This window comes from Mesoplodon bidens (genome assembly GCF_964165515.1).
Source record: "Mesoplodon bidens genome assembly, chromosome: X".
NCBI classification, from domain to species: Eukaryota; Metazoa; Chordata; class Mammalia; order Artiodactyla; family Ziphiidae; genus Mesoplodon; species Mesoplodon bidens.
The window spans coordinates 52,497,439-52,524,978 of record NC_138163.1 but is presented as its reverse complement, the minus strand read 5'-3'; the positions used below and the strand labels follow the sequence as shown (position 1 = coordinate 52,524,978).

Sequence of the window (27,540 nt, the reverse complement as noted above, 5' to 3'; positions counted from 1 at the left end):
CTTCCTGATCCCACATCCCTAAACTCTGTCAAACACTATTATAATTTCCTAAATGTCACAGAAATGGAATCCTATAGTACATTACCTTTAGAAATGGATTTCTTTCACTCAGCATAACTCTCCTGAGATCCATCCAAGTTGTAAAGTGTGTCTATGATCTGTTCCTTTTTATTGCTGAATACGATTCCATGGTGTGAATGTACCACAGTTTGTTTAGCCATTCCCCCATTGAAAGCCATCGGGGCTATTTCCCCTTTTTAACTATTGTGAGTAAAACTGTGATGAACTTCATGTAAAGGTTTTTGTGTAAACATAAATTTTCATTTCTCTGGGAAAACTGCCCAGAGTTCAACTGCTGTATCGTATGGTAATTGAATGTTTCGTTTGGAAAAACCTGCCAAATTGTTTTCCAGACGGCCTGTACCATTTTGCATTCCCTTTGGCAATGTATGAGTGACTCAGTTTATCCAGTGTCACCTACATTTGATTTTGTCACTGTTTTTTTCAGCCATTCTGATAGGTGGGTTTAACATTTCATTGTGCTTTTAATTTGCATTTGCATGATGGCTAAATATGTTGAATAGCTTTTCCTAAGCCTATTTGCTCTCTGTTCATGTCTTTCGTCCATTTTATAATTGGATTAAGAGGCAAGAAGTTACCTCTAGAGAGCTGCCCTGGCTCTGGCTAACAGGCAGAGTAAGAGAATGTGAGGCCCCTCGAGACTCACTTTTCTTGACAGGGAGGGCAGAAGTGGGGCTGAAGCTATTAAATGTTCCTCAAATTAGGACTGAACTTGGATATGGAACAGAATTAAGAGGTGGGGGCATCTCTGGGTCCATCTGTGGAGATCTGGATAGGGCGCAAAAAGAAGGGGGATATGGGGGAGAGGAAGAACAGTGGAAGGAGGGAGATACGGGGGGATGCCTTCTAAATGATGCTGGATTCATCACTCTCAAACTGCTCAATGGAGTGCACAAAACTATTCTCCTAGACATGTGGTTTTCAACTCTGGATATCCATTAGGATCCCCTCTAATGCTCAGATTCAACCAACTGAATCAGAGCCTCTAGGGATAAGCCCAGTCATCAGTATCTTCAAGGTTCACCTCAGTTGATTCTAATCAGATGTCAAAATTGAAAACCTTATCTGATGGTGTATTAGTTTGCTATGGCTGCCATAACAAGATACCACAGGCTGAGTAGCTTAAACAACACAAATCTATTTCTCACATTTTAAAGTTTGGAAGTCCAAGATCCAGGTGTCTACAGGTTTGGTTTCTTCTGAGGCCTCTCTCCTTGGCTTGCAAATGGCCTCCTTCTTAGTCCTTCTTCACATGGTTGTCCCTCTGTGCATACACACCCTGGTATCTCTTTATGTGTCCTAAACTCCTCTTATAAGGAAACCAATCATATTGGATTAGTGTCTACCCTAATGGCCTCATTTTAATTTAATCACCTCTTTAAAGGCCCTATCTTCAAACACAGCCACATTCTGAGGTACTGGTGGTTAAAGCTTCAACATATGAATTTGAGTAGGACACAGTTCAGTCCACAACAGATGGTATGAGAAATACCTTGGTCTGAGAAATTCGTCTCCCTTTTCGCTACCTTCCTGGAACTACTATACAAAACATCTGCCATCACCTCATTAGGTAGGAGTTGGTCATATGACCATGCTTGCCTGCAAAGCAGGCTATAAATATGTTCTTTTACTGGAAACATTACTGTACCAAATATATGTGGGATTCTTTTTTTAAGAAAGAAGGAGAATTGGTATAGAACACATGCTACACTTTCATACCCAAGGCAGCTAGAAGCACTACCTCAATTATCATATCCTTTCTACCCAGTTTTCCAACCACAGTTTTCATGGGTTCAAACCAAACTTCTGCTTCAGAGACACCTGAGGTCCCTCTCCCATCCGCCCAAATCCCATGTCCAAGACTATGCCTGAGTCCTCACAACTTAGCGTGCTTAATCTACGTCATTCACTCACTCATTCATTCATTCAACAAATATTTATTGGTTACCAATGATATGTGAAGCACTGTAATAGGCACTGAAGATAAATCAGAGAACCTGACAGACAGGGTCATGGTTCTCATGGAGCTCACATTCTACAGGGGTTGATTCACTCAAGATTTAAAAGCCATTAAGAAAATAATATGGGAAAATGTGACAGAGAATGACTAGGGTGGGGAAGGTAAGGAAGGATTTTCTGAAGGCGTAACTTAGATTTAATATTCAAATAACAAGAAGTACACAGTCAGCAGTGGGAAGATATTGGAGCTGAGCCCTCGAGGCAGAGGGAAGAGCAAGACGAAAGGCCCTAAGATATGGGCAAGCTTGCCAGTTTTAGGGAACAGCTTGTATGCCATTGTGTATTGGGAGGACAACGTTAGAAAATGAGGTGAGAATGGTAGGAGGGGCCCAATAACAGAAGGTCCTGTGGGCCATGGTAAGGACTCTGGCTTTTGATCTTATTATGATGGAGCCATTGGGTGCTTTCTGAAAGGAAGGGAAATTATTTTTATAATCTAATTTATTAAAGCTCATTCTAAATGTTCCTTGGAGGACAGACTGAAGTAGAGCAACTGTAAGATCAAGACACAAGATTAGGAGGCTACGACACACATGAGAGTGAGAGGTTACAGTCTCGTAGACCATAGTCGTAGCAATGGAAGGGGTGAGATGGGGTTTGAAATGACATGTATCTTGGAAGTACTGAACTTGTTGATGAAGTCCACGTTTGTGGTAAGGGATAGAGAGGAAGTAAGTGTGTCTCTTGGAATGTGGATTTTGGCAGCTGGGTTAGGGTGGTTTTCTTCGATGGGGACATGAACGGAGGACCAGCTTCGGTGCAATGCCAGGAAACTGACAGTTCTGTTTTGACCATGTCGTTTGCGGAGCCTATGAAAAATCTGGGTGGGGAGCATGTGGTTGGATGTATAAGTCAGGAGATCCTGAGAATATTTTTGGTTGTGGCAAAGAAAAAAAAAAAGAAAAACCCAAAACAAAACAAAAAAACAAGCATGCAAGCAAACAAATGAAAAACCCAACTGTACAGTTCAATCTGAAAATACAGGTTGATTTCACATATGAGCATGACGCAGGTCTAGATTCTGGAAGGGATACAACGACATATTAAAAACCAACTTCACTGAGCTATAATTTATGTTCAACATAATGCATCCATCTTTTTTTTTTTTCTGTGCTGCGCGGCTTGCAGGATCTTAGTTCCCAAACCGGGGATTGAAACTGGGCCCAATGCAGTGAGAGTGCCGAGTCGTAACCACTGGACTTAGCTATAAGGCTAAGGCTCTGGCCTGCCAGGGGCTACTAAGTGTCAGAGAAGAAAGATGTATGTCTGGAATATAACTATCATTCACCCACCTATTCATTCATTCATGCACCTAGCACATGTCAAGCTCTGTGCTAAGAAGGGAAGATAGGACCATGAAAAAATTCAGACAATGTCTCTGTCTTCCTGAAGTTTAGGAGTCGAAATAGAGGACTGCAAGTGGCTCTGGTTGCTAAATAGTAAGGGAGGTATTTGGTGAGATAATTGGGCCCCCAAAAGGTCTAACCCCAGTGTACAGATGCAACTCTTCCCCTTCTGCATGTCTCATGGACAATGCTGTGGCATGACCTAGAATATAGAGCTGTTAGAATAGAATGAGCCTGAACATGCTGTGCATAAATGGCTGAGGAAACAGCTTTCCAAACCTTCCACCCAGCAAACAGCCCTGATGATGTGCAGAAGTAGATCTCAATTTCATTTAATTCTCACAGTTGGAGTTGTATGACTAATTATTTTGTCTCTGTGTCTAATTAATAAGCTGAGGTTAAGAAGGGTCAAGTATCTTGGAAGAAAACAGCAGATCTACTGATAATAGGAAAGTGTTAGATTTTAAGCTGTGAGCTCTTAACTAATGTGGATGACTAGTTCCCATCCTTTAGGTCCAGGCTGAGGTAGTAGCAATGCAAGTTTCCCAGTCAAAGGCCTGGGATTCATTGGCCATTAGAGAATTGTAGGAACTGGAGAAGCTACAGGAAAATGAAAGCCTAACATGCCATCCTCCTGCCTGCTCCGCATCATTGCTCCTGCCTCTGATCTCTTGTTTTCTATGGTAACGTCATCTTAACATTAGGTTTTGTTATTGACTGAAGTGTGTTCTTCCAAAATTCATATCCTGAAGCCCTAATTACCAGTGCCTCAGAACGTGACTGGATTTGGAGATAGGGCCTTTAAAAGGGGATTAAGTTAATTTAAGGCTGTTAGGGGATACCTTAATCCCATCTGACTGGTGTGCTTATAAGAAGAGGAGTTTAGGACACACAGAGAGACAGCAGAAGTGTGTATACACAGAGGGACAACCACGTGAAAAAGAAGCAAGAAGATGGCCATCTTCAAGCCAAGGAGAGAGGCCTTAGAAGAAATCACCCTGCTCACACCTTGATCTTGTACTTCCAGCCTCCAGAACTGTGAGAAACAAATTTCTGTTGTTAAGCCACTTTGTCTGTGGTATTTTTGTGTGGCAGTCTGAACAGTCTAATACAGGCATTACGAACGTGTTTCAGTAGGTTATGAAGCAGGTAGAGTAGACTGTCAGAAAGGATGAAAATAAAGTGATGGTAAAAAATACCAATGATCAGTAAAACTGAGAGGAACGTGGTTAATTTGTATTACTATCAGGCAAAATAGACATCAAGCAATTGCAACAAAGAAGGTTGCTATCAAACCATAAAAGAAAATGTATTAAGATTACAAATTCTGAACTTACATTCACCTAATAACATATCTTCAAAAACGGATATAGCAGTAAGTAACAAAGTTACAAGTAACAGAAAGTAAAATCCACTTTTGTGTATACCATAAGGAAATACACTTGCTTATATAACTGAGAGCCCAGAGGTAAAGGAGACTTTAGATTAGTTGATCCAGTGGCTCAAAGATATAAACACTCAGGCCCAACCTTGAACCAATGACTCTGGCTAGGGACATAGGATTATTGCGTGAGATCTAGAGTAACTCTGGTCTCACCCTTGGAACTAGCAGTCAAATTCCCCCCAAACATGTGACTGTATGAGGGAGGAAATGCACTAATGAAAATTTGAGACCAGTTAGGAAGATGAGGAGTGTATATTGCGTAGGTAAACAAAAATGTCACCTTCAGGCACCATTTGAAAGCACAATTATCAATATGAGCATAATACCCACAGTACTCAAGCTCAAATGGCTTTCAACTACTATGTCTTTCCAGGTAACAAATACTTCTATTCAGGAAATACCTACATTGAATTAGTGAATGGGTAGTTAGAAAGCACTAGAGCTCTCACCCCTGCAGTAAGTTTAGGAAGAACCACAAAGTCATCCATGGTAGCGTACTTAAATCTCATTTTCTTTGTCAAATTTTTGTCAAAGCTTTTTCTTTACTATCGTACCTTGATATTATTGTGTCAGGATAGTTTGACTAGAAGGGAATGGATTCTTTATAGTTACAATTTTATCAAGTATTACCATTCTGTAGTATACAACACAGAGTTCATAAAGATATGAAAGATGAGAAGCAAGAAAATTGTCAACATTTATGATCAGCAACAATTTTCTTTAAAGAGCACCATTAAATTTCAATATGGAATATCTTTAAATGCTTCAAGCTGGGCTTCCCTGGTGGTGCAGTGGTTGAGAGTCCACCTGCTGGTGCAGGGGCATGGGATCGTGCCCGGGTCAAGGAAGATGCCACATGCCGCGGAGAGGCTGGGCGCGTGAGTCATGGCCACTGAGCCTGCGCGTCCGAAGCCTGTGCTCCGCAACAGGAGAGGTCACAACAGTGAGAGGCCCACATACCTCAAAAAAAGAAAAAAAGAAAAAAAATCTTCAAGCTTTTAGAAGAAATTCAGTCTTATAAAAATGTAATAAAATTAAAGAACATCTTCTGTTAGTGTACATATTTGTAAATATGTAAAAAGGAATATTCCTCTCGGAATACTAGCCCAAGAACCACCACAGCCCTGCCGCCTGGCATACCAGGACCCAGCCCATACACCAACAGGCTGGCACAATCTCTGGGACACATTGGGCCCCTCAACCAGCTGCTCCTTGATCTGGCCCCACTCACCAGTGGGATGAAGCCAGCCTTGGGACACCCCAGACCCCATACCCAGCTATGTCAGGAACTGGCCCCACACACCAACAAATTGACACTAGATTCAGGACTCCGAGGCCCAGTAGTCCGTAGACCAGGAACCTGGCTGTGCCCACCAGCGAGCGAGCACTAGCTCCAGGACTCTCTGGGCCACAGCCCCACCCACCAGCAGGCCAACACTAGTTCCAAGACACCTTGGTCCCCACATCTAGCTGCCCTGGGATCCAGCCCCACTCAACAGTGGGCCATCACCAGCTTTTGGACACCCCAAAACCCGGCAGCCAGCCATGTGGAACTGGCCCTGCCCACCAGCAGGCTGACACTACATACAGGACCTCTAGCCCCACCACCACACACTGCATAGACTAGAACCACCCACCAGTGGGCCAGCGCTAATCCTGGGACTTCTTGATGCACTGCAGCCAGTAGCCTCATGAACCAGCCTCACTCACCAGTGGCCACCAGCCACTGCACAAGGCAGGGCCTAGCAACCCAGTGGAACAGGGGCCAGCCACACATACCACACCATGCACAGTAGTGTGCCGTTCACAACAGAAGGATACACGCAGCCCTAACAGGGGACTCCCTTAGAGCATGTAGCTCTGGTGACCAGAGGGGAGAGCTCGGCTGGGACACAAAGGACGTCTCCAACAAAAAGCCACTTCTCTACGGTTGGGAAATATAGCCAACCTACCAGATACAGAGAAATAAATTAGAAAATTGGACAAAATGAGGCAACAGAGGAATCTATTCCAAACAAAGGAACACGATAAAACCCCAGAAGAAGAACAAAGTGAAATGGAGATAGGAGATCTACCTGATAAAGAGTTCAGGGTAATGAACATAAAGATGTTCAAAGAACTCAGGAGAAGATTGGATGAACAGAGTGAGAAGTTTTTAACAAAGATTTCGAAAATATGAGGAAGAACCACACAGAGAAGAACACTATCGGAAATGAAAAATAAACTACATGGAATCAACAGTAAATGAAATGATGCAGAGGAATGGACGAGCAAGCTGGAAGACGGAGTAGAAGAAATAACTGAAGCAGAATAGAAGAAAGAAAAAAGAGAAAAAGAAATAGGGCAGTTTAAGAGACCTCTGGGACAACAGCAAGTGTACTAACATTTGCATTACAGGGGGCTGAGAAGGAGAAGAGAAAGAGAAAGAGAATGGGGCAGAGAACATATGTGAAGACACGATAGCTGAAAACATCCCTAACCTGGGAAAGGAAAGAGATATCCAGGTTTAGTAAGCACAGAGAGTCCCAAACAGGGTCAAGCCAAAGGAGACCACACCAAGACACACTGGAGTTAGAATGGCAAAAATTAAAGATAAAGAGAGAATATTAAAAGCAGCGAGGGAAAAGCAACAAATACCATACAGGGGAACTCCCATAAGGCTATCAGGGCAACTGGAATGAATCCAGCTGGATCACGGTGTATGATCCTGTTTAATGTAGCGTTGGATTCGGTTTGCTAATATGTGGTTGAGGATTTTTGCATCTATATTCTTCACAGACATTGGCCTGTAATTATCTTTCTTGGTAGTGTCTTTGTCTGCTTTTGGTATCAGGGTGATGGTGGCTTCATAGAATGAATTTGGGACTGTTCCCTCCTCTTCAACCTTTTGGGAGAGTTTGAGAAGTATAGGTATAAGTTATATGTATGTTTGGAGAATTCACTGGTGAAGCTGTCTGGTACTGGACTTTTGTTTGCAGGGAGGTTTTGTTTTGTTTTAATTACAGATTCTATTTCACTTCTAGTGATTGGTCTGTTCAAATTATCTGTTTCTTCTTGACTCAAATTTGGCAGGCTGTATATTTCTAGGAACTTGTCCATTTCTTCTTGGTTGTCTAATTTTCTGGCATATAACTGTTCATAATATTCTCTTATGTGTTTTGGTTTTTGTGAGTTTATTTTTTTGTATTTTTCTGGTATTAGTTGTTGCTTCTGTTTCATTTTTTATTTTGCTTATTTGGGCCCTTTCTCTTTTTTTCTTGGTGAGCCTGGCTAGAAGTTTGTCAATTTTGTGTGTCTTTCCAAAAATCTAGCCCTTGGTTTTATTGATCTTTTCTATTTTTACCTCTATTTTATTTATTTCCATCTGGTCTTTCCCAAAGAACTGACTTTGGGAATTTTTTCGTTCTTTTTTTCGAATTCTTTTTCTCTTTTTGTTTATTTGAGATTTTTCTTGTTCCTTGAGGAAGGCCTGAATCGCTTTTTACTTCCCTCTGAGAATTGCTTTTGCTGCATCACATAGATTTTGGAAGGTTGTGTTTTCATTGTCATTTGTCTTGAAGTATTTCCTGATTTCTTCTTTGATTTCATCATTGACCCACTGGTTTTTTGGTAGCATGTTGTTCAGTCTCCATGTATTCGTTCTTTCCCCATTTTTCTTTCTGTGCTTGATTTCTAGTTTCATAACATTGTGGTAATAAATGATGCTTGAAGTCATTTCTATCCTCTTAAATGTGTTGAGGTTTGTTTTCTGTCCTAGTATGTGGCCTCTCCTAGAGAACGTGCCTTGCAAGCTTGAAAAGAATGTGTATTCTGTTTATTTGGGGGATGTAGTGTCCTGTAGGTAAAAATTAAGTCCAAGTGGTCTATTGTGTCATTTAGGGCCTCTGTTGCCGTACTGATTTTCTGTCTGGAAGATGTGTCCATTGATGTCAGTGAGGTGTTAAAGTCTCCTAGTATTATAGCATTCCTGTTAATTTCTCCCTTTACGTCTGTAAGTATCTGTTTTATATATTTAGGTGCTCCTCTACTGGGTGTATATATGCTAACAAGTGTAATATCCTCTTCTTTATTGATCCCTTTATCATTACATAATGTCCTTCTTTGTCTTTATGGACTTTGTTTTAAGTCTATTTTTTCTGATATGTGTATTGCTAACCCTGCTTTCTTGTTGTTTCCATTTGCATGAAATAGCTTTCCATCTCCTCACTTTCAATCTGTCTGTGTCTTGTGCCCTGAAGTAGTCTCTTATAGGCAGCATATTGTAGGTTCTTGGTGTTTTTTTTTATCCATTCAGCTACTCTGTCTTTTGATGGGAGCATTTAGTCCACTGATATTTAAAGTAATTATTGATAAGTATGTACTTGCTGCCATTTTAAACCCTGTTTTCCAGTTGACTTTGTAGTTCTCTATATCTTTCACTTTTGCCATTTTAATTATGCTACGTCTTGCTGTCACTCTATTTGGGTTCTTCTTGTGTGGGACCCTCTGTGCTTCCTGTACCTGGATATCGGTTTTCTTCTTTAGGTTTGGGAAGTTTTCAGCCATAATTTCTTCAAATACATTTTCTATCCCCTTTTCTCTCTCCTCTTCTTCTGGTACCCCTATTATGCATATGACTGTGCCCATTATGCATATGATTATGCATATTACGCATGCTTTATATTATCCTATAGATCTCATATGTATTCTTCATTTTAAAAAATTTGTCTTTCTGTCTGCTGTTCTGATTTGGTGGTTTCCATTATTCTGTCTTCCAGATCACTTATTTATTCTTCTGCTTTGGTTAGTCTGCTATTTATTGCTTTTATTTTGTTTATTATCTCAGCAATTGAATTGTCTAGTTTTGATTGATTTCTCTTTATAGTTTCTATTTCCTTGTTGCAGTGATCTGCATTTCTATCAATAATCTTCCTTAATTTCTTTAGCCTTTTCCCTACCTCCTTTCTGAATCTGGGGTCTAGTAGACTGGTGAGGTCTCCTTCATTATTTGTTCCTTCAGGGGATTTCTCTTGTTCTGTTTTTTGGGAATACTTCCACTGTTTTTCATTCTACTTAACTTTCTTCATCTCTGAATTTAGGACAGGCATGAATCTACTGTGTTCTTGAAGGGGTGATTTTATGTTGGAGGATCCCTCTGTAGACGGTATGAGTCCAATAGTTTTGGTGCAAGGGCTGGTTTTGGTGTGGGTGCTTGCCACGTATTTCCTTAAAGTGTGCTGGCCCTTGCTCCCTTGATAGGGTGTGTGCTTGTAGTTGTGTTGACCAGAGGCTGCACTGGTTGTTGGCTGGGGCCTCCTCTTTGCATTATGGCTGTCACAGCCCTGTTGGGGCTGGAGTCTGATTCCCAGCTGTTGGAGTAGAAGCCCTGAGGGTCAGGTTCAGTCAGGTTCCACTGCCCCTGAGCCCATGCCCTGATGCAAAGGAGGTGACCACTGAAGCTAATGAGGTCCGTGTGGTCACTGCAAACCTATGTGCCTCCAGTGCAGGCATCCATGACTCTGCCCAGAAGCAGCCCATGGTTGCATCTCTTTCTCTGTTGTGTTCACCCCAGACCTAGTGCTGGGATGTGGTGTGCAGTAGGCTGGTGCTGGGGGCTAGAGCCCTGTGGCTGCAGGAATTGAGGTGGTTGTGCCACTGCCTGGAACCTGGGCTGCCTCTGTGTCAGACCTCTCCCAGGACCTGTCTGCTCCAGATCTGGCTCCTAGCTATGGTGTAGAGTGAGCGGGGCCAGTGTGCTCCCACCGTGAAATGAACAACTGCATACCCTTGCCCTGTGCCCATCCAACCGAGATGCAGTGCCCAGCTGCTGTGCCCTCCGTGGTGCCATCTGGCGCACGTGTTGGCAAAGTCCACCATGGCCAGACCTGCCCCCACTGTGTGCACACTGACAATGGGCACTGTGGCAGGACCTGCCCCCACTATGTGCAGGCTGACAATGGGCTCCTTGGTTTGGCCCAGACCATACCCCAGGCCCTGTGGTCTGTATCCACACATCTAGATCAGGTCCTCTCCCTGGACCGGTCTACCTAAGATTCAATGCTCAGCTGCTGTGGGCATCTGTGGCCCCACCACCTTGTGTGTGCTTTGGATTGGGAAGTGCAGCAAGGCAGCAGCCGCCAGTGCCAGTCTCTCTCTGCCCTGATTGTTAGCAAGCCAGCATGCATGCACTCCTTGTGAGCAGAATTTAGGCTTTTCCAGCCCCTCCATCTATCCCAGCAGCTTTTCCAGCAGGCAAGGGGGCTTCCTGGGTCAAGGGTCTGCCTATGTGTACCTCTCCTCCTTTACAGATCTCCCCCAGCGGTGCCAGGACCGTCCTCATGCCTTTAAAATGTTTTCTGTCCTTCCTGTATATGTGGCGATATTCCTTGCAGCTTTGGTTGTGTAGGAGATCTTCTCCCAGTTTCCAGTTGGTTTTCTGAGAGAATTGCCTCACATGTAGGGGTATTTTTAATGTGTTTGTGGGGAGAGGTGAGCTCCACATACCTCTACTCCACCATCTTGATCCCCCTCCCTATTTGGGAGACTTTGAATTGCATCAACGTGTCCCATATAAAAACAGAAACACTAGACTAAATTAGAATTACAGAATCCAGTGATAGTTAACCATTGCAAGTGACTGTCAGTTTTTAGAGAGCACAGGATATGCCAGGTTTTTCCAGATTTTGTGGGGAAAAAAAGGTAGAACATCATGTACATTTTAAATGATCTTTGGACCCAAATGCGCTACATGAATTAGATAATTAAAACATCATCTGATGATGTGACGAAAGTGCAGAGTTCATTGATATGACTTAGTCCTCAAAGCCTGCTTCTATCCTAAAGAAAGCTGGCAAATGTCACTCATTTACATCATATGGGAACATATCCACCAGCAGTAGATGGCAGTGTGATATCGTAACAAGAAAACAATGTGGCTGTTTATGTAAAAACACATATCACAATACTTTCAAAGAATATAGCTAGAATTATTTGGGGGTTGTTGCAAAAAAAATAGTTACAATGAGTGGATAAGAAGAGCCAAGCTAGGACCACTTCAATTCTCCCTGTCTAATAATTTTTAAAGCCTTGAAACACACTTATTTAATTTTTAAATGGTCTTCACCTGGAAGGGATTTTCAAACTGTACCAGAGAATCATACCATCACAAATGACATAGTTTATAAGCAAAAACCGTGAAAGGAATCCCTGCCTTCTCGACCCTTTCCATCCTTTGGCCTCAAAAGAAGTTTTCACTGTGGATGTAATTTTCTGTTTCAACGCTGTGGTAGTCCCCAAGAATGAGCTCATCACTTAGAGCTGTTAAAATTTACACTGTGCTGGGGGAAGGGAGCACACTGAGTACTCTGACAGGGAGCACTATCTACAATTGTTTCTCTTCTTTCCCATTGCTTGACACTGACAGTAAAGTCACTTCTAGTTAATTAACGAGCTTCTTAAAGGAACAAAGAAAAACATGTTTCGATTACCATTTCTATAAAGGTACAGCAATATCTGTTAAGTTCTCTTGGATAATGGTACCAGATTAAGTCAATTTTCCTTTCTGAAAGTAAATTCACATAGGATCTCTACTTGAGTTGTACATATTTGTGTTTGAACCAAAAGCATTTGAGTATTTGTGTTCAATTTAGCAGCATCACAAATGTCTGCTCTTCTCCTTTCCCATTTCTCTGTGTTAAACAAAGCCACTAGCACTGACCTCCAAAACGTCCACCCCAAAACAGAAATATAAAAGAAGTAAAAGTTGTTCCCAGTAAACCTTGCCAAACAACATTCAAGAAGAATAGCTTATCAGCCTGCCTCACCTAAACAGACACAGCACCTGATACATGGAGTTCCTAAACTGCCTAGCTCACATAAGCTGTGTTCATATAGGGGTTTATCCAAAGCCTTAGCGTCCCTTCCCCAATGTATGTTAGAAAGGGCTGACAGGCACCCACTGGTGTAACTAAATACACTTTAATCCTTAAATAACTCCTGGTAATCATCGCAGGGCAAGAATAAATGATACGACCATTAGTTCTGACAGGAGAATATCTGACCCTTCCCAAGAAAGTTATAATTAGAACTCCAGGGTTTGCCTTTTGGTGAAAGAAGTTGACCTCAATCACCATTAGTGGATTTGTCCATTACAGAAGCTACAGTTGGGACAGACATCAGGTCATGATGGCAGATTCCATCCAGTGATTGTATACAGATGCTTCCTAAATCCATCTTGAGTTTTCATAACAGGCTCTATTGTAAACACGTGTCTCCATTTTCATACCCTGCATTTACATATGTCCCATAAATAATTTTCCAAAATTATCTAAGTAACACCAATGTGCCCAGAGTCACTCCAAAAAATCACTACTTCCTTCAGTAAGCTAAAACTACAAACACAGTCTGTTATCCTTACTAGTGTATTCAAATTTAACCATGGTGCAAAATTTGGTCTGTTGTATTTTCTTCAGGTTATTTATGTAGCCATGCCACGTTGCAGGGTGCCAGCAAAATAATACCACTGCTTGTATAGCATTAAGTTTGCCTAAGCCAGCAAACGGGCAAGATCACATCAAACCTCTTTTGGATATACACACAGATCTTCAGTTTTCCACACAAATCAGCAAAAGAGGTGTTTGTAAAACTGCAATTAAAAAAAACAGAACTATATTGTGTATTCTCCTTTCCCTTTCTCTGTCCTTTCTAGGAAGATGCAAACAAAATATAAGTGCAGTAATATCTAATTCACATTCTGCTCACTTTTAACTTTTGGAATTCCATAAAGAGCCATAAAGTCTGAAATATTTCTCTTTAGAGTGTTTAAAAATAAAAGAAGGAAACGTTTTCAACTAACGTCTAGCATTTTATACAACCTTTTATATACACGTATACTTCACTTATTAAAGATAAGTTTATATTTATACCTTAAAATTAATCTGAGGGCCTTAACTGACTTCAGCTTCGATTAGTTTTAATTACTGGCAGTACTGGAAATTATTTAACTGCCACTTTAAAGAGGTCCTCTATGATCTCAACTTTTCAGTAACTGCGGATGGCTTTCAGGTTAGTCTGAATAAGGAAGACTGAATTATTCTTCATTTTCTTTGGAGACTTTTGTGGGTGATCCAAACACAAAGTCTGGAGCCAGGGTGCCTGGGAGTAAACCCTGGTTTGGCACCTATTGGTTCAGTTATCTCTTAGGCAAGTGACTTAACACATCTGTGCTTCCACTTTCTCATCTGTGAAAACTCGAATAATAATCATAGTACCTAGTTTATAGAATTGCCACTATTAAAGGAGTTGACGTTTTAAAGTGCATGACACATAGTAATCATTATATACATTTTTTTTTCAAATTAACAGCTAAAATTCACTTACTGGCTTTGCTTTAATTTCTCTTAGACTTGCATGAAATTACAGCAACAGAGCTTACCTGTACCCACTGCTTAGGTTTTTCAACTAGTCCCTAAAATATGGCAATGGTTATGGAATTAGGGAGGCCCTAGTCCATTGCTATGTGTTAATTTATGTGTTAAATTTCACGTGTTATTAGGAAAAAAAATTAGCACACGAAAGAAGCACATTAGCACATTAAAAAGGGGTTGGGGCAGGTGAAGCCAGCTTGTGTTGTGAGGAAGAACGTCCGGAGGCACCACCATCAATGGGAAGCCCAGGAATGTGGGCAATCTCAGATCTCCAGCTCTCATGAAGAGAACGGGCTCCTGAAACACGCAGCCGGGAGAACCCTACTGTCACTATGCTACACTCAGGAGGCTGACGCAGCTTTTGAGCACCGTGGGCTCCTATGGCTATGTTCACGCGGATGCGGCCATCAAGTGCCAGGCCCAGACAGTTATGTGGCAGGCCCAGACCTACTGGCCATGTCAGCACCATGAGCCCTTAAACCCTGAGCTCGTGTAGTCTCTCTGGACCTATTGCCACTATGATCATGTGGTAGATCCAGCTTTTCAAGTCGCTAGAGCATGGCAGACTCCTAAAACTTGCCCATCATGTGGATTCATCCTGTCATGTGGCCCTCACTAGCTAGTGGCATGTGGAAGCCTCAGCCCTCCAAGTCACAAAGGTGACCTGCTTCTGAGTGTCGTATGGATGCTATGGTTGGTCACATATCCCCCTTGCTCACATATTAGGCTCAGCCATCTCTATCTCGTGAAGATTGCTGCCTACCAGAATCTTCAGATCCCTGAGTCAACATGGATGTGGCCGCTACCATCACATGGCAGGCAAAGCGCCTGCCGTCATGTGAACACCGCACCTTCCCTTCGGCTGTTGTTCGTGCATATTCTTCGGTCATGGGACATGCTGTGGTCTTCTGAGGCTCAGTTCTCTCGGTCACAGTTCACAGCTGAGGGCTCCTGAATCCTGACGTCACCTGCATCCTTCTACTCTGTGGCCTCCGCCAGCCAAGCCCCTGGAAGTCAGGTAGGGCCCCACAGCGGCGCTTTACGTTACGTAGCCCCCACAGTCACGTGACGCTGTAAGGTCGTGACCTAGGGAGGCGCCGTTATAGCGTGCGGAGAGCCTGCCGAACGGTGGGTAGCTCGGCTTAGCCTTTTGAGGAGTCAGACGGAGAGGTGAAGAAGACCTTTAGAATTAAGGTACTTGTCCTGGCTGAGGGGGAACTTTGATGAGGCTCTGGCTCTGATGCCAACCTTTCCATCGACATTCATATTCTGACACGGTAGGCGGTAGTCGGGTAGGAGGGGCGCCCTCCATTACTAGAGGTTCACTCAGAATCGGCGGGACAGCGGGCGGCAGGCGTTCATGGGCTGCTCTCGGCAGCTAGGCTCAGGAAACTGGGTGGACCCCTCTCTTCCCTCTTCCTTCCCAACCCCCACATTAAAGCCCTACTCTTGCTTATCTCTGTTTCGTATCCGTATTCACTACCTGCCATGTGATGGTGTCCTCTGCGCTCCTCTGACCACGTTTGTTATTAGGAACAGCAGAGAACTCCTAGGTGCCAGTTCCTATTGATGATTTCAAATCTGATCTGAGTTTCTGTCTCTTAATTTGTTCTGTGGAGAGAGGCAAGGAGAGAGACTTTTTTTAATTTGATAGTTTTCCAGTAAAAGTGTGAAAGTAGCCAGCACGTTAAGGTTCAGAATTTGTTTTCTGTATATGCTTTGCCGACCAGTAGTTTTTCAAAGTGTGTGTGGGGTGGGATGCCATAATCTTTTTCTGCTTGGACTCTCTAAACAGCTTAAATTAGTCCAGCCAGACACTGTTGGCTTCTGATTTTCCTCTTGATTTTCTAACCATTCCTTTTTACATTCCTTGAAAGCTCTCCCCTTTCCTTCATGTGGGAAAAAACATTGAATTTATTTAAGAAAACCATATTAAGTAAAATTATAGATGATACGTATCATAAAAATCACGTAGACGGTACTTAATGAGTAAAATGCAGCAAGTAAAATAAGGTGTTTACATTTGTGAGGGATTTAAAGATTGTTTGAGAGATGGTTAAAGGAGTGATATATTTTTAAAATTATATAATAGCCATTTCTTTCCTCTCATTTCAGCACTTTCAGGTTTGTTCTACAACACACTGTGTCTGAGAGACAGCAACAACAAAAATGCTTTTATTCATTGAAGAAATATGGGACATACAAAAATGAAGGTAAAAGGATTTCTGTATTGTCATATTTTTAAGATAATATGCCACTTGAATCTCAAATAGAAGGGTAGTGTCTTAGCTTGTTCAGGCTGCTGTAGTAGAACACCATAGACCGGGTAGCTTGTAACTTACAAGAATTTATTTTTCCCGGTTCTGGAGTCTGTGAAGTCCAAAATCAAGGCACGAGCAGGTTGAGTGTCTGGTGAGAGTCTGCTTCCTGGTTCATAAAGGGCTGTCTTCACGCTGTATCCTCACGTGGCAGAAAGGGCAAGGGAGCTCTCTGGGTCCTCTTTTATAAAGGCACTAATCCCATTCATGACGGCACCTCCCTCATGACCTAATCACCTACCAGTGACTCAAACTGCAAATACTGTCACCTTGGAGCCTAGGTTGGTACTTAAACAGTCAGTCTGTAGCAGGTAGTTTCCTCAAGCTATATGGGAATGGAACATTTTCCCACAGTCCACTGGAAGTACTAGTGTTCCTCAGAAAACATTTTGGGAAAGCCTGTTCAAACTAAATCTCTTCTGCCACATTAATACCTTGTACCTTTGTTTACTAAGTAGAATGTATGCTTACTAATAATTATAATCTGTTCTTCTCATTGAGAAACTACTTATTGCTAACTCATTTTATCTTATGCCATTAGTCATTCTCTCTTTTGCTTAATCTTTCCACTTTTTCATTCTTTACATATAACCTCAATTTATGTTTCTGATATCATGATGGCAAGAAATAAGTGCATAAGTGCTAGTCATTAGGAAGTCTTAAAAATAAAATAAAATGCCCCACTCTTGAAAAGATGATACAACTTACCCGTAAGGATGAGTGGATGAAATAGCTCTCATTTTATAGCAATTTTCCACACTTTTTCAAAACTAGTTTTCTATTATTATTTAATCATTATAGCTGCCATTTTTTGAGTTCCTGTTATATGTCAAGCACTGTGGCAACCTTGTCATACCAGTTTTCTCATTTAAACCTCAGAAAAATCCTGAGAGGATGTTATTTTAATTTACAGATAAGATACAAGAATCAAGATAGGCTAGATTATGCTGTGGTAATAGACAGTCCCCATATCTCAGGGGCTTATTCCTCACTTTGACTACATGTCCATGGCAGGTGCATGCCCCTCACAGGATGGTGGACATTGGGGGTCTGAGCCATTCTTACTGGAATGACTTGGAGACCCAAAGTGACAGAGCAGCCATCATCTAGATAGTTGTCAGTCCCTGTGCCTGAGGTGAAGAGGACCCTGCAAGGTCTCAATCCAACAACCATATGTTCTGGCCCAGAAATAGCACATGTCACTCACAACCCATTAGCCAGAAGCCATCACATACACAGCCCTGTCCAAACCAAGGAGGTGAAGAAGTACAGCTCTTCCAGGTCCCCGGAACAGGGACAAATGGAAACACGTGGCAAACAGCACTACCGCATGATGGAACTGAGGCTCAGAGAGGTAAAATACTCGCCTAAAATCATATACGCAATAAGGGACAGAGCACATTCTGGATATATGATTTCAAAATCTGTGCTCTTTCTCTTCCTACTCCTTTCTATATTGTATGCTGTCCTCTTCAATGACGTTCATATGTACTTATCATAGAAGTTCTTTTGCTTCAATGCTGCAGTTCCATCTCCCTTAATCATCTGATATTTCAACAGTGGATTTAGTTAAACCCCCCACATTGGTAAGCCACAGGTCTTTTCCAAGTAATTAAATGTACTGGATATTTGGATATCCATGCTATTCGAGGATAGCAATTATAAAAGAAAACGTGATGGTAGATGAAAAGACTGTGGATTTGTCACATACTTGATAAAAATCATCTCATGCATTTCCATATTGGCAAGAAAAAAAAATAAGAGCACAAGTTAATGAAATTGATAACAGATATGGATGAGTTGAATACAAATGCTAGATGTTAGTGCTTTCAAAATATAAAAAAATAAGGAAACCTTTGGCAGTATGGGTCAAGAAAATTAGAAGGCACAGATAAGCCACTTTCGAAGAAGGTGTCTTGCTTGTATTTACAGGAAAGCTTTAAAAGATAATATTATGAAAAAGATATGCTGATAATTTGAAAATTAACACTGAATGGGTAATTTCTTGACAAAAGAACATTATATTGGGGAAACAAAATATTCAGCTTATTCTTGACATTGCATGCATGAGAAGGCAAAATTACTGGTCAATCTTAATTAGTTATAAAAATGCAAAAAATAGAAATAAGATAAAGACAAACTTAATCCAGCAATGGCTAAAACAGATAGTACATCAGGGCAAAGTTGTGTTTATACCAAACTTGCAATGTTGGTTTAACATTAGGAGAGTCATAACGTATTTCAACACATTCATAGGATAAAGGAGCAAGAAAAGGATGATTATCACAAAGATTCCAGAAACAAATGCATGCAATAAAATTCAACAACCAATCAAGATTAAACAACAACAAAAATAACACTTAGCTAACTGGGAATAGAAAGATATTTCTTTCAAATTATAATGTGTGCTTTAAAAAATCTATAACAAACACTGTAAGTAATAATGAGACATTAAAAGCATTCCATTCTAAATCAGAAGAGGCAAAGATGATTCCTATAATCACTTCTGTTCAACATCTTACTGAGTCTCCTAGGCATTGCAGTAAGCCAAAATACATACATACATTAATTAATATATGTGTAAAAGTGAAAAGGAACAAAACTGTGAGTATAGTTGTCTTCATATAAAGCTCAGGAGGATCTATGGAAAATTATAATAATAGTGATTAACCAGTTTATTGGACCTAAGACTAATATACACAAAATAATTTCACAAAATAGAAAATTATATTTTCAATGTGAAATTACCATTTCCAATAGCCAAAAAAATGGACCTGTGGAGTATACCTCAAGTTGGCTCAGCTGGCAAGTATTCCAACACTCATAAACACTCTTACATGTTTTCTTGTACCGTAGAGAAATGGAAAGGTAAAAACAAGAATGGAGACCTACGTTAGTGTGTGTGTGTGTGTGTGTATGTTTGCTAGACCCCCTTTTGTCTAGGGTCCCAAAGAAGACCTCTGTGTATCAAGCCTATGCACCATAGTGAAACTTGGAGGTAGAACTGAGTAATGTGGGAGCCACAAGCAGGATCAGCTACGTATGATGGGAGAGGTCTCTGGTTTTTATGGGCAGCCACAGCAGAGTGCCTGGAATTCAGTTTCTGTCATACATGTTGGTTAGCTCATAGGCAGCAGGGGTGTTTCAGCTATACCAGTCCCACGGCGTGAGGGGGCTTCCCCTGGCTGTGCGGCATCCATGCCCACTTTTCTGGCCCTCACAGAATTTTTGTAAGCTGTGTGATATGTTTTATTAAAGATGTCTTATTTTTGTAAAATAGCTAGAATGTATATCTGGCATAAAGAAGTGGGGACTTTGATTAATAGAGTACTTGACACCAAAATTGGTTGCAAGCAAAGGGCCGTGAAGGAAGTGGGGATCGGGGATGGGTTATCCGGTCTAGGTGGATCTGAAGATAGTAAGGACCCAGTTGGTAACAGAGGACGAATCATTAGTGTTCCATGGCACACAATGGTGAAAGAGTTGCAGTTGCGTGACTGGACAGAACTTGGGTCCACTCGCCTGCTGCACAGCAAAGCCAATCTACTGACGCTGGGTTGTCGGTGAAGGAAAGTACAGTGTTTGTTTTCTGGGTGCCAAGCAAGGAGAACTGGCTGCTTGTGTTCAGAAGACTCTAACTCCCTGCTGACTTTCAGGGAAGTGCATGACTTTCCTCTGATTGTTTGTTGGTGAGGAAACAGGGTGCTGTTTCAGGGATCTTAATCATCAGTATTCTGGTTCTAACCAGTCTGGGGTCGGTGTGCTTGTGGTCAGCATGGAGTCACCATCCTCCACCTGGGCAGGGGATCTTAGTTTCTGCATAACAGCTCAAAGATATGTATGAAGTTGTTATCCCTTGCAGAGAAACTAGGACTCTGCTTTATCACTGCACTATTGTTCTTCCCTGCTTTTCTTTCTTTTCTTTAAACATCATTATTGGAGTATAATTGCTTTACAGTGGTGTGTTAGTTTCTGTTTCTAACAAAGTGAATCAGTTATACATATACATATGTCCCTATATCTCTTCCCTCTTGTGTCTCCCTGCCTCCCACCCTCCGTATCCCACCCCTGTAGGTGGTCACCAGGCACCAGGCTGATCTCCCTGTGGTATGCGGCTGCTTCCCACTAGCTATCTATTTTATGTTTGGTAGTGTATACATGTCCATGCCACTCTCTCACTTCATCCCAGCTTACCCTTCCCGGTCCCCGTATCCTCAAGTCCATTCTCTAGTAGGTCGGTGTCTTTATTCCCTTCTTGCCCCTCGGTCCTTCATGACCAATTTTTTTTAGATTCCCTATATATGTGTTAGCGTACAGTATTTATTGTTCCCTTTTTGACTTACTTCACTCTGTATGACAGACTCTAGGTCCATCCACCTCTCTACAGATAACTCAATTTCGTTTCTTTGACTGCTTTTCCTTTGTTTCTGCATTTCCTCACTTCCCTAATTAGTAAGTGCTTGAGTCTGTTGTTTGGAACTCAGGGAAGGCCTAGGAGGCCAAAGCCTTTTCCTACAGACAAGAAACAGGGAACACAGCGGGGCTTTTGTACCCGGGAGGGCCCTGAAGGGTTCTGTTCAGTGTCAGTCCCCCCTTTTCTTTGATACTCCTAAATCCTGAGGAGATCATGAGTGGGGCAAGAGAGGGAATAAAGTTTTGGATAGAGAAGTTAATCATAAACTTGGCAAGGGAACTCGGTTTTAGGGGGACTCAGTTTCAAGCGTTACCAGCTGTACCTCTGGTCACTTGAATTGAAATGCCTTTGAAGTCAGTGTGTTGGTGGTCCAGGCAGCTGCTGTTTGGGACCCAGAGGACACTCCTTTCCCCCACAGCATTGAGAAACACATTAGTGTGGAGGGCATCTTCATCTTTGAAGTGTTCTGAAGTGGCTGACTTGTGTAGGCCACAGATGAGATGGGAGATTCTGCCACTGACATGGTCACCCTCACTTGAGTGGGGATGTTGGGGTTCTGGAGTTGCAGGCCCAGTAGGAGCACTTAATCTCCTGCCTCAAGGTGAGTGCTCTTTACTTAATAAACAGCAAGGATGGAAGGGTAGTCACACAGGTTTGACCTGTAGCAACCTCTGAAGGTGGCTAATTGATCAACAGATCCCTTGGATCTGAAATATCTGAACATACTCCAAAGTTGCATTCGATCAGTGTAAAAATAAATAAAATATAAACAAAGATTTGTAATAAAATATAAGAACATAAAAATAAATAAATCAAGCTCTAGGTCTGGTGACTTGACCTCTCTTGATGGCAAATGGTAGTCCCGTACTCAATTCCCACACTTGACCCAGAACACCATGAATGAGTGGACTACTGAGGAAGGACCCTACGGTGAAGTCGCAAGTTACTGCAGTAAATCTTCTTCCCAGGCTTAGCCAAAGGGACCATCAGCCATTTACCACAGTTACTGTGCATTTGCTCTAAGGACACTTGCTCTAAGCCAGAGCTCAACAAACTCCCTGGAAAGGGCCAGGTGCAAATATTTGAGGCTTTGTGGGCCATTTTGTCTCTTTTGTAACTACTCAGCTCTGCTGTTGTAGAGCGGAAGCCTCCACAGACAAGTATGGCTGTGTTCCACTAAAACTCTGCGTATGGACATTGGCGTGTGGATTTCAAATAATTTTCACATGTCAAGAAATATTATTGTTTTAACCATTGAAATATGTAAAAACCATTCTTACCTTGCAGGCCCTAGAGAAACAGGCCCCAGGCCAGGTTTGGCCCATGGGCTGTAGTCTGCCAGTCTCTAATTTAAGCTAATGGAATCACTAGGTCCCTAAAACAACAGAGTGGAAAGCCAGCAAAATGAGGTGGCATCCATTGCTACGGTCTCTGGCAAGTATAAACTAAAAGCTGATACTTTAGTACAGTAGCTTTCAACAGTGGTTGCACACTGCAGTCACATGGAGAATTTACAAAATGTGGGTGCCTGGGTCTCAACCCAGTTCTGCTTTAATTATTGTGGGTATAGCTTGGAGCTGGTGATATTCTCAAACTCCCCAAGTGGCTCTACTGTGTAAACGAGGTGGAGAAGTACAACCCATACTGTGGGACATTACTCAGCAATAGAATAGGCAGGAACATAAATGGATTTCAAAAACATGATGCTGACTTTAAAAAGCCAGACACAAAGGTGTGCAGCATGTATGATTCCATTTACAAGAAATTCTACCGCAGGCAAAACAAATATATAGGGACTGTGAGCAGATCAAGGTTTATATGGAGCTGGGCGGTGGAAAGATTAACCAGGAACCGTTTGGGGTGTGATATATGCTTTATACCTTTTTTTTTTTAAATTGGAGCATAATTGCTTCACAATGGTGTGTTAGTTTCTGCTTTATAACAAAGTGAATCAGTTATACATAAACATCTGTTCCCATATCCCTTCCCTCTTGCGTCTCGCTCCCACCCACCCTCCGTATCCCACCCCTCTAGGTGGTCACAAGGGACCGCATCGAGCTGAACTCCCTGTGCTATGTGGCTGCTTCCCACTATCTATCTACCTTACGTTTGGTAGTGTATATATGTCCATGCCTCTCTCTCGCTTTGTCACAGCTTACCCTTCCCCCTCCCCATATCCTCAAGTCCATTCTCAAGTAGGTCTGTGTCTTTATTCCTGTTTTACCCCTAGGTTCTTCATGACATCTTTTTTTCCTTAAATTCCATATATACGTGTTAGCATACGGTATTTGTCTTTCTCTTTCTGACTTACTTCACTCTGTATGACAGACTCTAGGTCTATCCACCTCATTACAAATAGCTCAATTACATTTCTTTTTATGGCTATATGCTTTATATATTGATTGAGGTGGTGGTTAGCTCTAATCCCTGATTTTTACATGTAAGTAATTTGAGATCAGGAGAAGTTGGGTGAATTGTCCAAAGTGATGTAGCTTAATAATCAGAGAGAAGACAGGTGGATCTGATTATCAGTAATTGTTCCTATTATGCTATGGAATGAGTCAATAGTAATAGTGCTTCCCCCCAAGCCCGTGGCAAAACCTGACCCAGCCTTTTATGCAAGTAAAGCATGCACGTGAAAGTACACCTCTTGTGCATTCCAAACACCTACTCATAAGCACGGTTGACATTCTCACGTGTTCCTTTACGTCGACTTCTTTATGTTTGTATTTCCATATCCAAACAAAAACTTTTCTTAATACTTCCTTTTGAGTAATCACACTCTAATATACAGGTTTAAAAACTATGGTAAAAATACGTGACATAACATTTACCATCATAACCATTTTTAAGTGTACAGTTCCGTACTGTTAAGTTGATTCACATTGCTGTGAAACCAATCTTCAGAACTTCTTCATCTTTCAATTCTGAAACTCTATACATTAAACAGCAATTCCCCTTTGTCCCTTCCCCCCAGTCCCTGGTAACCCCATTCTACTGTCTGTTTCTATGAATCTGACTACTTTAGATACCTTATTTTGATTAAACCCATGGACTCTGTTTACGATAGTTTTCCCAACTTTAAAAAAATATATATATGTATTTATTATTTTGGCTGCGCCAGCTCTTTGTTGCAGCATGCTGGATCTCTAGTTGCGGCATGCAGACTTCTTAGTTGCGGCATGCGGACTCAGTTGTGGCATGCAGGCTTCTTAGCCTTGGCATGAGGACTCTCAGTTGCAGCATGCTTGCAGGATCTAGTTCCCCGACCAGGGATTGAACATGGGCCCCCTGCAATGCGAGCATGGAGTCTTACCCACTGGACCACCAGGGAAGTCCCTAGAAACCTTATGTCAGTGGAATCATACAGTATTTGTCTTCTCGTGACTGGCTTGTTTCATTTAGCGTAATGTTCTCAAGGTTCATCCATGCTGTGGCATATGACGGAATTTCCTTCCTTTAAAAGGCTGCATAATATTCCAGTGTGTGTGTGTGTGTGTGTGTATATATATCTATCTATATACCACAATTTGTTCATCCTTTTATCCATCGATGGACACTTTAATTGTTTCTACTTCTTAGCTGTTGTGAGTAGTGCTGCCATGAACATAGATGTGCAAGTATCTCCTCAAGATTCTACTTTCAGTTCTTTTGGACACATACCCAGAAGTGGGACTGTTGGGCCATGTGGGCGTTCTAGTTTTCATCTTTTCTGGAATCCCCATACACACTCATAAAGAATGAATGGGTCAAAGAAGAAGTCACAAAGGAAATTAGAAACTACTTTGAGACAAATTAAAAGGAAAGTCCATCATACCAAAACTGAAGGGATGCAGCAAAGGTGTGTTAAGAAGGAAGTTTATGGCTTTAAATGTGTACATTGAAAAGACAAAAGATCTCAAATCAACAACCTAATTTTACAGCTCAAGAAGTTAGAAACAGAAGAAAAAACTAAAGCCAAAGCTAGCAGAAGGAAGGAGATATATAAGAGCAGAGATAAATGAAATAGAGAAAAAAACCAACAACAATAGAAGAAAAGTAAATGAAACTAAGAGTTGGGTTTTTGTTAAAGCTACACAAAATTAAGAAACCCTAAGTTAGCCTCACTAAGAAACAGAAAATAGAGGACACTCAAATAATTAAATTCAGAAATGAAAGAGGGACATTACAACTGATACTACAGAAATTAAAAGGATTATTAGCGAATACTGTGAATAATTGTATGCCAACAAATTGGAAAACCTAGAAGAAATGGATAAAGTCCCCCAAACAGACAATCTAGCAAGACTGAATCATAAAGAAATACATAATATGAACAGATCGATTAATGAGTAGGGAGATTTAATCAGTTATCAAATATCTCCCAGCAAAGTAAATCCCAGGACCACATGGTTTCACTGGATTATTCTATCAAATACTTGACAAGGGGATGTCTGAGACTGCTTGTGTCTGAATCACCTTGCTGAGGGAGGTCTCTAGCCCTGTCCAGGCACCTGATGCAGTTGGTCAGCCAGGGGACTGCGGTAGCTGTCAGCTAGCTCCTTTTACCCTTTCCCCTCGGCAACGTTATTTCGGAAGGAATGTGGGTTCTTGCAAATGACTCTGACTCTTCCTATACACCGTACGTAGACCACATGCCCTTACTGCTCCCTTTAAAATGTGAACTTTTCCCTTTCATTGCTGGATTTCCCTGAAAACGAGTTGGTTGCCCGGCATTCTCCAAAGGTCAAAAAAGGTTCCTCTTTGTTGTTGTTATTGTTGATGAGGGTCATTATGAACTCCTGGCTTTTGAGCACGTTGGTGGGCTTCAAACCATTGTGATGTGGTGTTGAGCAGAGGACTGAAATGATGTGACTTGCGCTCTGCTGCTGGGCTGAAAACAGACAGGTAAGGGAGCCAGGATGAAAGCAGAGGGGCCAGCTGGACAGCAGTCCAGTCCAGGAGGTAGATGTTGGTGTCTTGGCCAGGGTGGTGGTAATGGGGGTGGTGAGAAGTGGCTGGCTTCTGGACATACTTTGAGAGAGGGGCCGAGAGAATTTCCTGACCAGTTGGATGTGGAGTGTGGGAGAAAGAGAGCACACCATGCCCCCTCCGAGGTTTGGGGACTGAGCAAGTGACATTTGTGGGTCAAGTGCCCTATCTGTGTTTACTTTCACTTCCAGTGCCACACAAGGAAAGTCCCAAGGTTGTGAGTAGCAGGATTGCCCTGACAGCGGGCCACACGGGGAAAGCAACAGCTCCCCAGAGGAGTTCATCTGAGGCCTGGTCGTAATCACTCTATCGTGGAGTGCTCAGCAGTGGACGGATCTTTACTCATATGTGTGCCCTGAGACAACATGGAATAGTTAATGTACAAAAGGCACAGCACACAAACCTAGAGAACCTTAAGCATTACAACCCAAAGGAAGCTGGTTTCTAAGGGTGTAATTACCATAATCCTCCCTCCCCACAAGCCACTAGTATGATTATCTCCTGATTCACTGTTTCAGTGGAATGTGTTAAAAATAAAATACCCTTAGTGAATCCACCTATGGGGAAGAGAATTGACACGACCTTATTTCTGCAGGGGCTGAAAATCTTCCAAATCTTTTTCCATGGTGAATTAGACATGCTGGAGGGGAGAATTTGTGGGTTGAACAGCAACACAACTTCTGGGAGTGAATACAAGGTGAAGTGTACCCAGGACACTTTCTAAGCGTGCCTGTAGCTTCAGTATCCAGTACAGTAGATGTCAGAGTAAAGAAAAGAACAAGAGCCAAAGCCTTATGGAATGATGAAAGGATCAGGACACCCTGGAGACATAAAGATCCTAAATGCGTACTCACCAAACAACAGAGCCTCAAAGTACACGAAGCAGAAGCTGGTGGAGCTGAAAGGAGAAAGAACCAGATCTGTAATTATAGTGGGGGACTTTGACACCCACCTCCCTCTTAGCAAGTGACAGAATTACTAGAGAGAAACTCAGCAAGGATATAGAAGACCTGAATAACACAGTAAACTAAGATCTACATGACATAAATAAAACAGTCTGCCCACAAACAGCAGAGTACAGGTTTTTCCCCGGGGGTCTCTGTAACATTCACCAAGTTAGACCATCTCCTTGACCATCAGACAATTGTCAGTAAATTCAAACATAATTGAGGGACTTCCCTGGTGGTGCGGTGGTTAAGAATCCGCCTGCCATTGCAGGGGACACTGGTTCAAGCCCTGGTGAGGAAGACCCCACATGCCGCCGAGCAGCTAAGCCCATGCACCTTAGCTACTGAGCCTGTGCTCTAGAGCACTCGAGCCACAACTACTGAGCCCGCGTGCCACAATTACTGAAGCCCGCGCGCCTAGAGCTCAAGAGAAGCCATTGCAATGAGATGTCCATGCACCACAACGAAGAGTAGCCCCCGCTAGCCGCAATTAGAGAAAGCCCGTGTGCAGCAACGAAAACCCAATGTAGCCATAAATAAAGAAAGAAAATTATTAAAAAAAATAAGAAGACTTGAGATCTCCCAGAGTGTGCTCC

The 27,540-nt window shown here is 42.1% G+C and overlaps 1 protein-coding gene across 1 annotated transcript in view; it reads left to right on the top strand.

The window, feature by feature from the left end:
• LOC308608820 (nuclear RNA export factor 3-like) overlaps window positions 1-27,540 on the top strand; it is a gene marked incomplete at its 3' end in the record, with an annotated part of 45,037 nt that overhangs the window by 11,202 nt on the left and 6,295 nt on the right. The window lies entirely within an intron of this gene.